Source organism: Gallinula chloropus, assembly GCF_964237585.1.
Source record: "Gallinula chloropus genome assembly, chromosome: 1".
NCBI lineage: Eukaryota > Metazoa > Chordata > Aves > Gruiformes > Rallidae > Gallinula > Gallinula chloropus.
Genome location: NC_140085.1, coordinates 211,869,438 through 211,881,389, shown reverse-complemented (window position 1 = coordinate 211,881,389; position 11,952 = coordinate 211,869,438).

Here is an 11,952-nt window from a genome sequence, read left to right as displayed (position 1 = left end):
TATCCCAGTTCTGCCTTCTCCTCAGAACCCATGTATTCCCTATTTGTCCCTGTGTTTCCTCTTGGACCACAAACTTTTAAGCAACAGTCAGTGCCTAGGAGAGGCAAGTGACCATCACAGTGGTGGTGGGAAGAAGGAAGCAAATTCACCAAGGCAGGGCCAGCCCTGCAGCACCCAACTCCCCAGTGCTTCCCAAACCTACTGGTTCCCTCCTCCTTGTTTAGCAAGCCCCACCTAGCCCTGAGGCTGATGTTGGACGTGCAGCAAAATGCATATATGTAGGGTGTCTGTTGGATGGCTGCACAATAAGGAATTGTATACCATTGATGTGCATGGCCAACTTCACTGGGCAATTAAAACAAAGAATGGGCATAAACTGTAAGTGCTGGCTGAGAAAGAAAACCTGTGTTTGAGGAGACTGAGTTTCAAGTGGTTTCTTGGAGGCAAAACCCTCCAGCTGCCTGTGAATGGCCAAATGCCTTCACGGGATAAGTGGCAAAGAGCCAGGAGAAGTGAGAGGTGCCTGTGGGGTTTGACCAGGACCACCACCTACACGTGCTTTGTGCCAAGTGCAGTGCTGCAAAGGGGGTGGATGCTGTGTGTAAATAAATGAGTTACATAAAACACACAGAGCTCATGTATGAGAAGCTGGTGGCACTGAACGACAGCTGCCACACAGCCGGTGGGGCTGCAGCCTTTGCTGTCTCTGGTAGGACCCAGCCATGTTTTGTGCTCTCATTTAAGCCATCCCATCCCCAAGAATGCCATGGAGAGTGGTGCCAGTGGAGGCTCTTTATGTTGCACGGCTGCTTGGTCCATTACAGGGACAATAGGCTGCCCAGGGAGGTGGTGGAGTCTCCTTCACTGGAGATATTCAAGACCCGTCTGGACGCCTATCTGAGTGATATGCCCTAGGGAGCTGCTTTGGCAGGGGGGTTGGACCCCATGATCTCTCCAGGTCCCTTCCAACCCCTACAATTCTATGATTCTATGATATCTGGTGCCTTTCAGGCCACAGGCACATCACCAAGGTCTGAAACACCTGAGACACCCTGAGGAGCCATGGTGGGAACGTAATCCGTGCCGGCGGCGCCATTACTGATCTGTACCCGTGGCGCCATGACTGATCTGTACCCACGGTGCCATTAGCAACCCGTGCCTGAGGCGCCATTAGCAACCCGTGCCTGAGGCGCCATTAGCAACCCGTGCCTGAGGCGCCATTAGCTATAGGGCTGCTGCCATCTGTTGGTGGAACGCTCGTGGGGAGCTGGAAGAGGCCTGGAATGGGTGATGCCACCTTAGGCCTACACACCTACTGAGAAGGGGTAGGTTGTTTGCAGTGGCCAGTGCGGTGTGATGGCGGTTTAGAATTTGGAAGAGGGGGAGGACACGATTTGCCGGTGTCATTACATTACATACTTGCTGCTCTGTGGATCAGATTAAGGCCTTTGCTGAAGCACCAGCCAAAGCTTTAACTTTTCAGGCTGTAGGTCTCTGCAGCAGTGCCAGCTTCATGCTGCTGATTGCTCATGGCCATGACACAGATACATGCTTATTAACTAACATTCCTGGGATAGAACCACAGACCAAACAAGCAAACTGATATTGAACTGGGAATAACCTCTCTGTTCTTTATTTTGTTTTCCCTTTTTTCCCCCCAAGTTTATTTGAAAGCTCCATAAGTTTCCAGGATCCATCTCTATGCTTCACCACAAACACAGCACAGCTGAGGGAGGAGGGCATCCACAGGAGCTGCCAAAAGCTGCCCTGCTGCTGTCAGAAATGCCTACCTGCATCGTCAGGGCTTTCAGCAGAACAGAAACCTCTCGCCACCACCCAAATTTGTAACAATTTAGGACCAACCTATCAAACATTTGCTCCATAGGTCTGTCTCTCCTAAGGCTGTAACCATCCAGACCCCTGCCTCTCTTCCTCTCAAGCCCAGAGCAGCTCAGGGTTCATGTTCACAGCCTGAAGCTCTGATTTATCCTCTGGTTGAGAGTCACAGCTACCAACTAACAGGTAAAACTGAATCCTACAGACTGAACAGCCCTGAGACAAGATAAATATCCATCCTTCAGCTTTCTTCATGGGTCTGTTAAACAAACCTACATATACCAAATGTTCCCAGAGGGAAAGGTTTACATGGTAAGTGGAATTGAACCTGCAGCCTCCTATGGCCCAATTGATTTGTGTATTAGCTGTTCACACCCACATTAAACATCCCCAGCTGTACAACAATGCTTTGTTTTGCTCACTGAGCTCTCTCCATGCCCACCTTCTCCTCTCCATGCTCCGCCAGGCTCCAATTTTGGAGAGCACCTACATGCAACCTGCCTGGTAGATGCTCACCCAAAACAAAAATTCCAAATAAGGTTCAGAAATAGCTACTGAACGTATTGAAAAGGCATGATATGTAGTATTGGATGCATCCAGGCCCTTTCATTGGAAATGTGCATGGGCAAAAGCACTGACATTTCTAGCTAGAAAATATCTCTGCTATAGGGTTGCCAAAGTTTGGGTTTGAACTAGAGATTTGGGGGGGTTACAGTTTCCAGATTTCTTTCAATGTGGGTTTAATGAAAAGTGAAGTCCCCAAACTTCTCCTTCTTCCTTACATGTGACAGTTATTGGTCCTCACACTTCTCCAGTCCCACTACAGCCAAAGATCAAGTGTGCTCTACAGTGCGACCTTGCTGGTGGATTACTGCTCTGTCTTGAAATTTTAGGAAGTTCATTTCCATTTTTTGTGTAGTCTTTGCAGAACTGGTGGAAAACAGATGGAGAAGAGCCAATATCCCCCAGTAATTTTAAACCCCAGCTGAACTCTTGTTCAAACTCTAGGAAACTGAAGAAAGACTCACATGCTGGAAGCCTGCCTGTGGCTTTCAGCAGAGATTTAAAGGAGATTTAGCTGGCTAGGTTAAACACTACCTTGCTCATTCTTGTAAATCACGGGTTTTAATATATAATTCTTATTTTGCCTTTTGTTTTTTTAAACAAGAATTACAGGCTGAGGATGTGTTCTTGCAATAAGCCAAATAGATGAGCGCCTGCAAGGCTTGTGGATGAATACAGGCTACAGACATGTACACAGTGGTGTAGAAGACTGAAAGTGTTATCATGTGTTGATGTCTCAAACATTGTGGTGGGAAACAGGTGTGATCTATACAGTGACAATAAACCACAAGAGAAAAGTTGGTTAGCAGGGAACACAGAGGGTGTGACAGAGGATGTGTTCTTTTCACAATATATGGCCAGACGTGATGCAAAGTGGATTTAAAGAAGGGGCTCATGAAAGACCCCTCAAGACCACCCACAGTAATGGCACCTGAGCAGAAGACCAAGAAGATTCTGGAACAAGAACCATATAAATCCTCAAGGGACGTGACTGGAGCAATTGAAAGGTGGGGACTAGACCATAAAAGACACAAATCCAAGGAGTCACATGCACACCCATCACTGGAGGATTGCCACATCCATCACTGGCATTGCAGGATCCATGTGTGGTGAGATCTCTCTAGGTATGTCTCTTGTCCCCCCCTTTCCTCTCTTTTCTTCCTACAAATGTGTCAATAAGAGGCCACACCACCTACCATTATGCTTTCCAAGCTCAGGTTGCTTCTACCATAAGTAAAATGCTTAATGAGTCATTTGGTGTTGTTTAACCTTAATTTAGCCTGAGGGAATCACAAAACTGCTACAGCTCCCTGGGCTGTCCAGGTCGGGTCGTAACATTTGTTAAGTTGGTGTCAGGAGCAGGATTCCCTCGTTGGTGCTGAAGTGATCAGTGAGACTAGGCTTTTACTGCCTTCACTCTCTCAGAGGGGAGGTCCTCAGAAGACTGACAAGGGATCTGATCCCTATAACTGCATACTCATCATGGCAGGTCCAGGTGTAGACTGTACCCTTCTCCTGGACATATTAGAGGGCTATGATGCCCAACCTTCTCCCCCTGGTATGACATTGGGGTTGGACCCGTTGATCTCACAAGGTCCCTTCCAACCCCTGTGATTCTATGAGTTGGGCCCATAATAATTGGCTTGAACCCCAAGCTGTAGCAGCCAGAAGTTCCACGGAATGAAGGTTGAGTAAGGGAAATGGGAAAACATTGGTCTGCATGGTTTTAGGAGCTACCTTGGTGGCAGTACAATGGGATAAATGACCCAACAAGCAGAAGGGGGGGCAAAAAAGTCCTTTTGAGATCTAGTGAAGACTCTGCAGGAACAATTAAAAAATGAGGCAAGGATTCTCTCTGATCAACTTGCCACCAAGTGGCTAACCAGAGGCTACATACCCACAGAGGCTTAGGAGTGGAAAAGAGTATCAAGGGGGCAATTAGATGAAACTCATTCCCAAATATGGGTGCAGATTCTGAAGACAGAAAAGAACCAAAATTGTCATACCCTCTTAAAGACATAGAACACATAAGAGAAATATATTCCTTTGGAAGGGAGGAAGCCCTAATGTGACCCTTACTTAAAACCAAGACTGTGGATGTGGTCATGGAGGAGCTCAGCAAGTTTCTACCCTCATCATTCCCTATTCCCCCAGTGATTTGGCTAAAATTCAGCAAAAGTATTCGTGGGGAGCCCAAGAAATGGATACTGAATACGTATGGAAAGTATTGCTTACTGGGGGGTTTTATGTCCACAGGTGACAATAGAGAACCCTGATGTCTGACCAAAAGAGTAGTAACATATTGAATGGGTGGACTGTTCCCTATGGAAAGGGGAGATCCCTTCATAATTAAAGTGCCTACAGCAGGTCATATTTTACAATTGTACAGAAATCTGGGTGTCTCCAGTTGATGCAGCAGTCCTCTTCCATGCAGTATGTGGCAGACCCTGGCAGGCTGCATCCCCTTACAAGTGGATTACCCAACATCTTGAAATTACAGGCGGTATAATTACAAGACCACTTGAGAACCCATTGACTCCAGAGAAGAGGAGGTCCCCAGGGAGAAGGGGAGAAGCAGTACAGGAATTGATTAATTACAGGAGACAAATGGTCAGGGATAGATAAAATCCAAAGTGGACCTTAGAAGGGTGGAAGGCAATAGGGGAATGACAGATAAGTCCTCACATAATTCTCCACCTCCTCCCCCAACAAGGTCAAAACAGCACACACCCTCTCCTGTCAGTAATAGAAGATATACATTTTATATCAGAGGGCAGCTCAAAAGGGATCCCATGTGAGTTGATGGACAGGTTACCCACTTGCAACTTGGAAAATTTGATGAAAGGTTGGAACAAGATAAAGGGAACCCCATCTCCCTAAAAACCAGAGGATTTTCTACTCCACAGAATGACACGCAGGATGACAACCCCAGGAGAATGAGCTGATTGATTCCAGTGCCCCCGAGTTGGGAAACTTTCACCACCATCCCCAGAAAGTGAGCTGGGGGACAGACCTTCTTTAAGAAGGCTTATGGAAAGTGACAAAGGAGATTTGCTGATGATCTTTCCCCCAGGCTCCTTTAAGACTCCAGTCAGCTTTTTAGTATCTACAGGAGCCCAGATGTCAGCTCTCTAGACAGATGTTGCCACCCTCAATGGCAGAGCTGCTGACAAAAACTGAACCTGGGTGACAGATTTGGTTTTTAATTCTAAGTCACAGCCAACAGCCCAAGTCAGGTGCTGGCTGCCAGGAGACACATCCCCTCCTGAAGTCACAATGATATTAGGCTCACTGCCCACAAACATTTTAGGACTGGATTTATTAAAGGGGAGAGCATGGGGAGGTTCAAAAGAAAGGTCTGGAAGTTTGGACTCCCCACGGCTTTGGTAAGGCTTTTAGAGTTGGTGCCTGCACTTCCTCCTTCTGGAACAGTTAATGTGAAACCCTATGCCTTGCTATTAGGGGCAAGGGAGGGGATCACCCCCTGTAATAATCGAGTTCCTGGAACAAGGGATAATTATCCCAACTCACTCACCTTTAACTCCTAGGTGTGACCAGTCTGCAAGCTGAAGGGAAAGTGGCAATTAACAATTAATTACTGGCGCCTGGATGCCAATGCAGGTCCCTTAACAGCTGCAGTGCCTAACAGAGCCAAATTGGTTCCTCAGTAGAGGCATGAGCCCATCAGATTTTAGCAATCATTGATGTGAAAGATAAGTTTTTTTATGGTTCCCTTACAGGAAGCAGAGACCCCTTTGCCTTTACACAACAAAACATGCAATTCACATTTACACCTCTCCCCCAGGGATACCAACCACTCACCAACCACTGCTTACCATCAGCTTGCCCAGGTGACTCCCAGGGAGGGGGGTCAGGCTGTATCAGCACATGGATGATGTATTGATTGGTGGCCCTGATGCCACTGCAGTAGGATAGACTCAAACTGAAATAATTGACCATTTAAAAAAATTAGGGCTCCAAATCCTAGCAGAAAAAGCACAGTTTCCCTCTTCTGAGGGAAAATTCCTGGGTATTTGGTGGAAAGGAGGAACAGTATGTATTCCCCCTGAGACCTTAACTACCTTTGGACAAGTAAAAATGCCTGGAAATAAGAAGGAGTTACAACATGCCCTAGGCCTGCTGTTAGTTGGAGAAAACTAATTCCAGATTTTTCCACCATAGCCCATGCCTTATACGATTTGACATGCAAAAGAGCTACCTGGGATTGGCCCCCCATTCATGAAGAAGCCTTAAAGCAGTTAAGTTTTGAGGCTGGGGAATTTCAGGTCTCAGGGCTGGTACACCCAACTGACCCATTCCATACTGAGTAGGGGTTTGCAGTTCCCAGGCAATCCAACCCTATGTGGCAAGGTGGAGCTGAGGGTCTGACACAGGATTTTACTCACCCAGTTGTAAAGATGCAGGGAAACGTCATTCAGTCTGGGAGGAGGGCCTCAGAGTGGTTAGCCCAGCTTTGCAGGAAGCTGAGAAAAATCATATGGCATCAACCAATCATTTCAAGAGGACCTTTTAGGGTTTTGAAACCAGAATTGGCTGGAACCCCTCCCCCTGGGGGAGAGGCAGTCAGGAAGTGGCGTGCACAGTGCCTAAGATAGAAGAAGGAGCACCTAAGATGCTCCAGATAGAAAAGTCCTCCTATAACGAATCCATCCAAGAGACCCACCCCTTCCCCTATAAAACCAGCTCTTCTGTTCAAACCTTACCTGAAGAAGGTGTGTTTTACTGATGCACACTCAGAAAGAGAAGGAAGGTATGGAAATGCATGTTGATTGGGGGGAGCAGGTTGTAAAGGAAGGGGAGGCAAGTGCTCAGGTTGATAGCAGTTTGGAGTGTGGCAAAGGGAGAGGGTGAGAACAAAGAACCCATGCTTGTTGATATGGATTCCTATGCTGTGTTTACAGGATGGACTTACTGAGTGGCTCCCCTTCTGGGAGTGAAATCAGTGAGAAGTTAACCGTGTATTTGTGTGATGAAAAGAAACAAGGGAGGCAATCTGAAATATTGCTAAACAGGGAGCTTTCCTGGTGGGATGTGTAGCTGCACACCAAAAGGGGAATCACCCAGCCCATCTTTGGAATAATCAGGTAGATCTGCTAACCTGCCTGGCGACATTAGCAGCAGAAGCTGATGAAGAACAGTGGGAGCATCTCTTACAGTGGTTACACAGGAAACATGGTCCTTCAGGAGTTAAAGACCTTTACAGAGAAACTGGTAGAGGGGGTTGGCCTGCTACTTGGGAACTGTGCAACACGATCATTCCTGCTTGTACTCAGTGCCATGATGGTTAGAAAGGCAAGAGAGAGCCAATGGGATCCTGGGGTAAGAGAGCCAAAGGGATCCTGGGGTGTATCAGGAGGAGTGTGGCCAGCAGGTCACAGGAGGGGATCCTCCCCCTCTACTCTGCCCTGGTCAGGCCCCACCTGCAGTATTGTGTCCAGTTCTGGGTTCCCTGGGATAAAAAGGACAGGGATCTCCTGGAGAGAGTCCAGAGGAGGCTACAAAGATGCTGAAGGGCCTGGAGCATCTCCCCTGTGAGGAAAGGCTGAGTGAGCTGGGACTGTTCAGCCTGGAGAAGAGAAGACTAAGGGGGGATCTAATTAATGTCTGTAAGTATCTTAAGCATGGGATGCAGGGGGTATTAGCCAGCCCCTTTTCAGTGCTCTGTGGAGACAGGACAAGGGGCAATGGCTGCAAGTTGGAGCACAGGAAGTTCCACCCCAACATGGGGAAGAACTTTTCCCCAGTGAGGGTGCCAGAGCCCTGGGACAGGCTGCCCAGGGAGGTGGTGGAGTCTCCATCTCTGGAGAGATTCCAGCCCCGTCTGGACGCCTGTCTGTGCAATATGAGCTGGGGAGCTGCTTTGGCAGGGGGGTTGGACCCCATGATCCCTCCAGGTCCCTTCCAACCCCTACAATTCTGTGATTCTGTGAAAGGCATCCCTTGCAAGAACCCCCTCTCTGCTTATGGAATGGGAAGGGCCTCCATACCTGGATAGCCACTGACACCCACAGAAGGGATCACTGAATCAGTACTAGAGGGATTGTGCCACCTTTTAAAACCAGAATGTTCTTGTCCTGAGCATCTGCAGGTCACCACAGGATACGTGTACTTGCTGGAGTTGCCCTTCCTCGGGTTTCCAAAATTCAGGCAACAGGTGTGATGGAACCTGGAAAATGGGCAGTACTGTGATTAGGTGTGATATTCCCATGATCCATGGTCCAGAACACTGAAGGTGTGGAAAGGGACCTACAGGGTACTTGGGTACTCAGAGGTGATAGTTATCCATGTGGAACTGCATGGTACTCTGCCCCACAAGGAACATTATGGGGATGTTTGAATGGAAACATGTATTTGTATCCTATTGTGAGACAAGATGCCAGATTACTATGGGGAACAGGAGTTCCTACAATGTGTCCTTCTAGAGTGTTCGATTTCTCAGTGCCTCATCCTGAGCAGACACAGAGGAAGTGATGGATCCAAGGCATGACCTGAGTGGGTGGTGCACGGAGTCTGAGTGTCTGATCATTATACCTGGGGCATGACAACATCTCTGATGGTAGAAAATATATTTATGCCATATGTGACCCTCAAAAGGCACCAATTTGCCCTAGAAAATCTGACCTGGCAAGTTCACATCCTAAGCAATTTGACCAATCATACTTTCAGGGTAATTAATTTACAGATTAAACAGGTATCTAAATGACTTTACAAAACAGACTATCTTTGGATATGTTACCATTTAAAGACCAGGGTGTGTGTGATGTTACATCTTCCCAATGGAGACTGCTGTCTCACCATATACAACACAACTACCACCTTGGAAGAAGCACGAAAGAGGATTAGGAAGGTGTCAGAAGAGACCAGAGAGCTTTTCCAGGCAAGGCAGCCAAAGGACTGGTTTCAAGGCTGAACCCTAAATCACAGCTCACCTCTCTCCTGGTGCCATGGCTTAGCCAACCAGCAGCTAAGCACCACACAGCTGCTCTCCCTCACTTCCCCACCATGGAGAGGAAAAAGGAAAAAAACAAAAAGGGGAGTGGGGAGGAAAAAATAAAGGAAGACAAAGCTCGAGGGTTGGGATAAGGACAGTTTACTGGGACAGCAAAGGGAGGGAGAAAGGACAGTTAACAGGACTTACAGCATAACATACAAAACTGGTGATGCACCATGCAGTTTCTCACCAAGCCACACAACTTGGGCTGTACAGCTCAGACCTGTCCTGAACCCAGACCATCCCCAACCCATGCATCCTGGAGCTGGGCACTTCTCCCCTCACCAGCCCCCCCTTTATGCTGAGCATGATGTAATAGGTATGGAAGACCCTCTTTGGCCAGTTTGGGTCACCTGTCCTGGCTGTGTCCCCTCCCAGCTTCCTGGGTGCCCCCCACCTTCTCGTTAGCAGGGCAGCATGAAAAGCTGAAACGTCCTTGACTGCTTGGCAACAACTAAAACATCCGTGTGTGATCAGCACTGCTCTCATCCTGACTCACAAACATGGTATTCCACTGGCTGCTAGAGAGAAAATTAGCTCTATCCTGGCCAAAACCAGGACACCTGAATTCACTGAGACTTACAGGGTGGGCCAAATGGACTTTAAACCTTATTATAATGTTGGGAGGTGGATTTTTGTTCTTGATGACTTGCCTCTACTATTGTAAAGTGTAAGATTTTGTGACTTATCTTCTCTTTCCTCTACCCATGTGAGAATCACCACCCTGTATGAAGATGATACTGACAACATCTGAGCCACAGGGTGGTGTGAAAGATTGAAAGGGTTATTGTGTGTGTCAAACACTGTGGTGGGAAACAGGTGTGATCTACACAGTGACAATAAACCACAAAGGAGAAGTTGGTTAGCAGGGAACACAGAGGGTGATGGAGGATGTGCAGCTCTGTATTCTGATCACTGGTCATACAGAATTGAGTTAAGGATGAGGCTCACGACCACCCAAAAGACCCCTCGAGACCACCCACAGTAATGGCACCTGAGCAGAAGACCAAGAAGATTCTGGAACAAGAACCATATAAATCCTCAAGGGATGTGACTGGAGCAATTGAAAGGTGGGGACTAGACCATAAAAGACACAAATCCAAGGAGTCACATGCACACCCATCACTGGAGAATTGCCACATCCATCACTGGCATTGCAGGATCCAAGTGTGGTGAGATCTCTCTAGGTATGTCTCTTGTCCCCCCCTTTCCTCTCTTTTCTTCCTACAAATGTTTCAATAAGAGGCCACACCACCTACCATTATGCTTTCCAAGCTCAGGTTGCTTCTACCATAAGTAAAATGCTTAATGAGTCATTTGGTGTTGTTTAACCTTAATTTAGCCTGAGGGAATCACAAAACTGCTACAGCTCCCTGGGCTGTCCAGGTCAGGTTGTAACTAACGGTTGTGATGAAGAGAAGAGCTTGACTGTTCCCACCACACTGCCCTGACTACATCTTATTGCAGTGGTCCTCATGGGCCAGCACAGACCTTAGACAGAAAGTTCTTCTAGTTATGTGAAGATTTATGATAAATATTACTCCTATGAGGAAAGGCTGAGTGAGCTGGGACTGTTCAGCCTGGAGAAAAGAAGACTAAGGGGGGACCTTATGAATGTTTATAAATATCTGAAGTATGGGATGCAGGGGGAATGGGCAGCCCCTTTTCAGAGCTCTGTGGAGACAGGACAAGGGGCAATGGCTGCAAGTTGGAGCACAGGAAGTTCCACACCAACATGGGGAAGAACTTTTCCCCAGTGAGGGTGCCAGAGCCCTGGGACAGGCTGCCCAGGGAGGTGGTGGAGTCTCCATCTCTGGAGAGATTCCAGCCCCGTCTGGACGCCTGTCTGTGCAATATGAGCTGGGGAGCTGCTTTGGCAGGGGGGTTGGACCTGGTGATCTCTCGAGGTCCTTTCCAACCCCTGTGATTCTATGATACAGGTGAGGATGACCCCCTCATCCCCTCCTCTGTAGTGAACCCACACAGGGAGCTAGTGGCATAAAGAATAGCTTGGCTTCTTTATCACACCACTGCCTTTCTAAGGGGCCGGATGAGCTCCAGTGCCTGTGGTGTCTCAGTACAATCTGAGGGAGCTGCCCATGCAGCTTGCTAAGGCTGTGCAGCAGTGGAGCAGCCGTGCTGTGTCTGCAGCTCTGTGGGGATGGCTGCCTGGTTCACGAGGGCAGGTTTGGCTGCTAACAGCACAGTTTCTCTGGGGCATTGCACAAGGTAAGAGCAAAAATAACTCCCCCCCCCCAGCATGCCGATGACATTGAAAACCCCAAAACCTTCCTAGGGCCAGGCAAGCACTTGGTGGTTACCAAAGACTCTTCCGGTAAATGTGATGACTAATGTCTTTCCTGAAACTCCTGGCCCCCTTCCAGCAGCTGGCCACCTACCGACACCTCTTGACAGCCCTGCTGTGGCTGTGGGGAAGTGGCTGCTTTCTGCCACCCCTTGGCAAAAGCCAGGGGCAACAGACCCTCCCACCAGCCAGCAAAGCCACAAGTGTTGCAGAGTCCTTGGAACTTGGCTCAGAC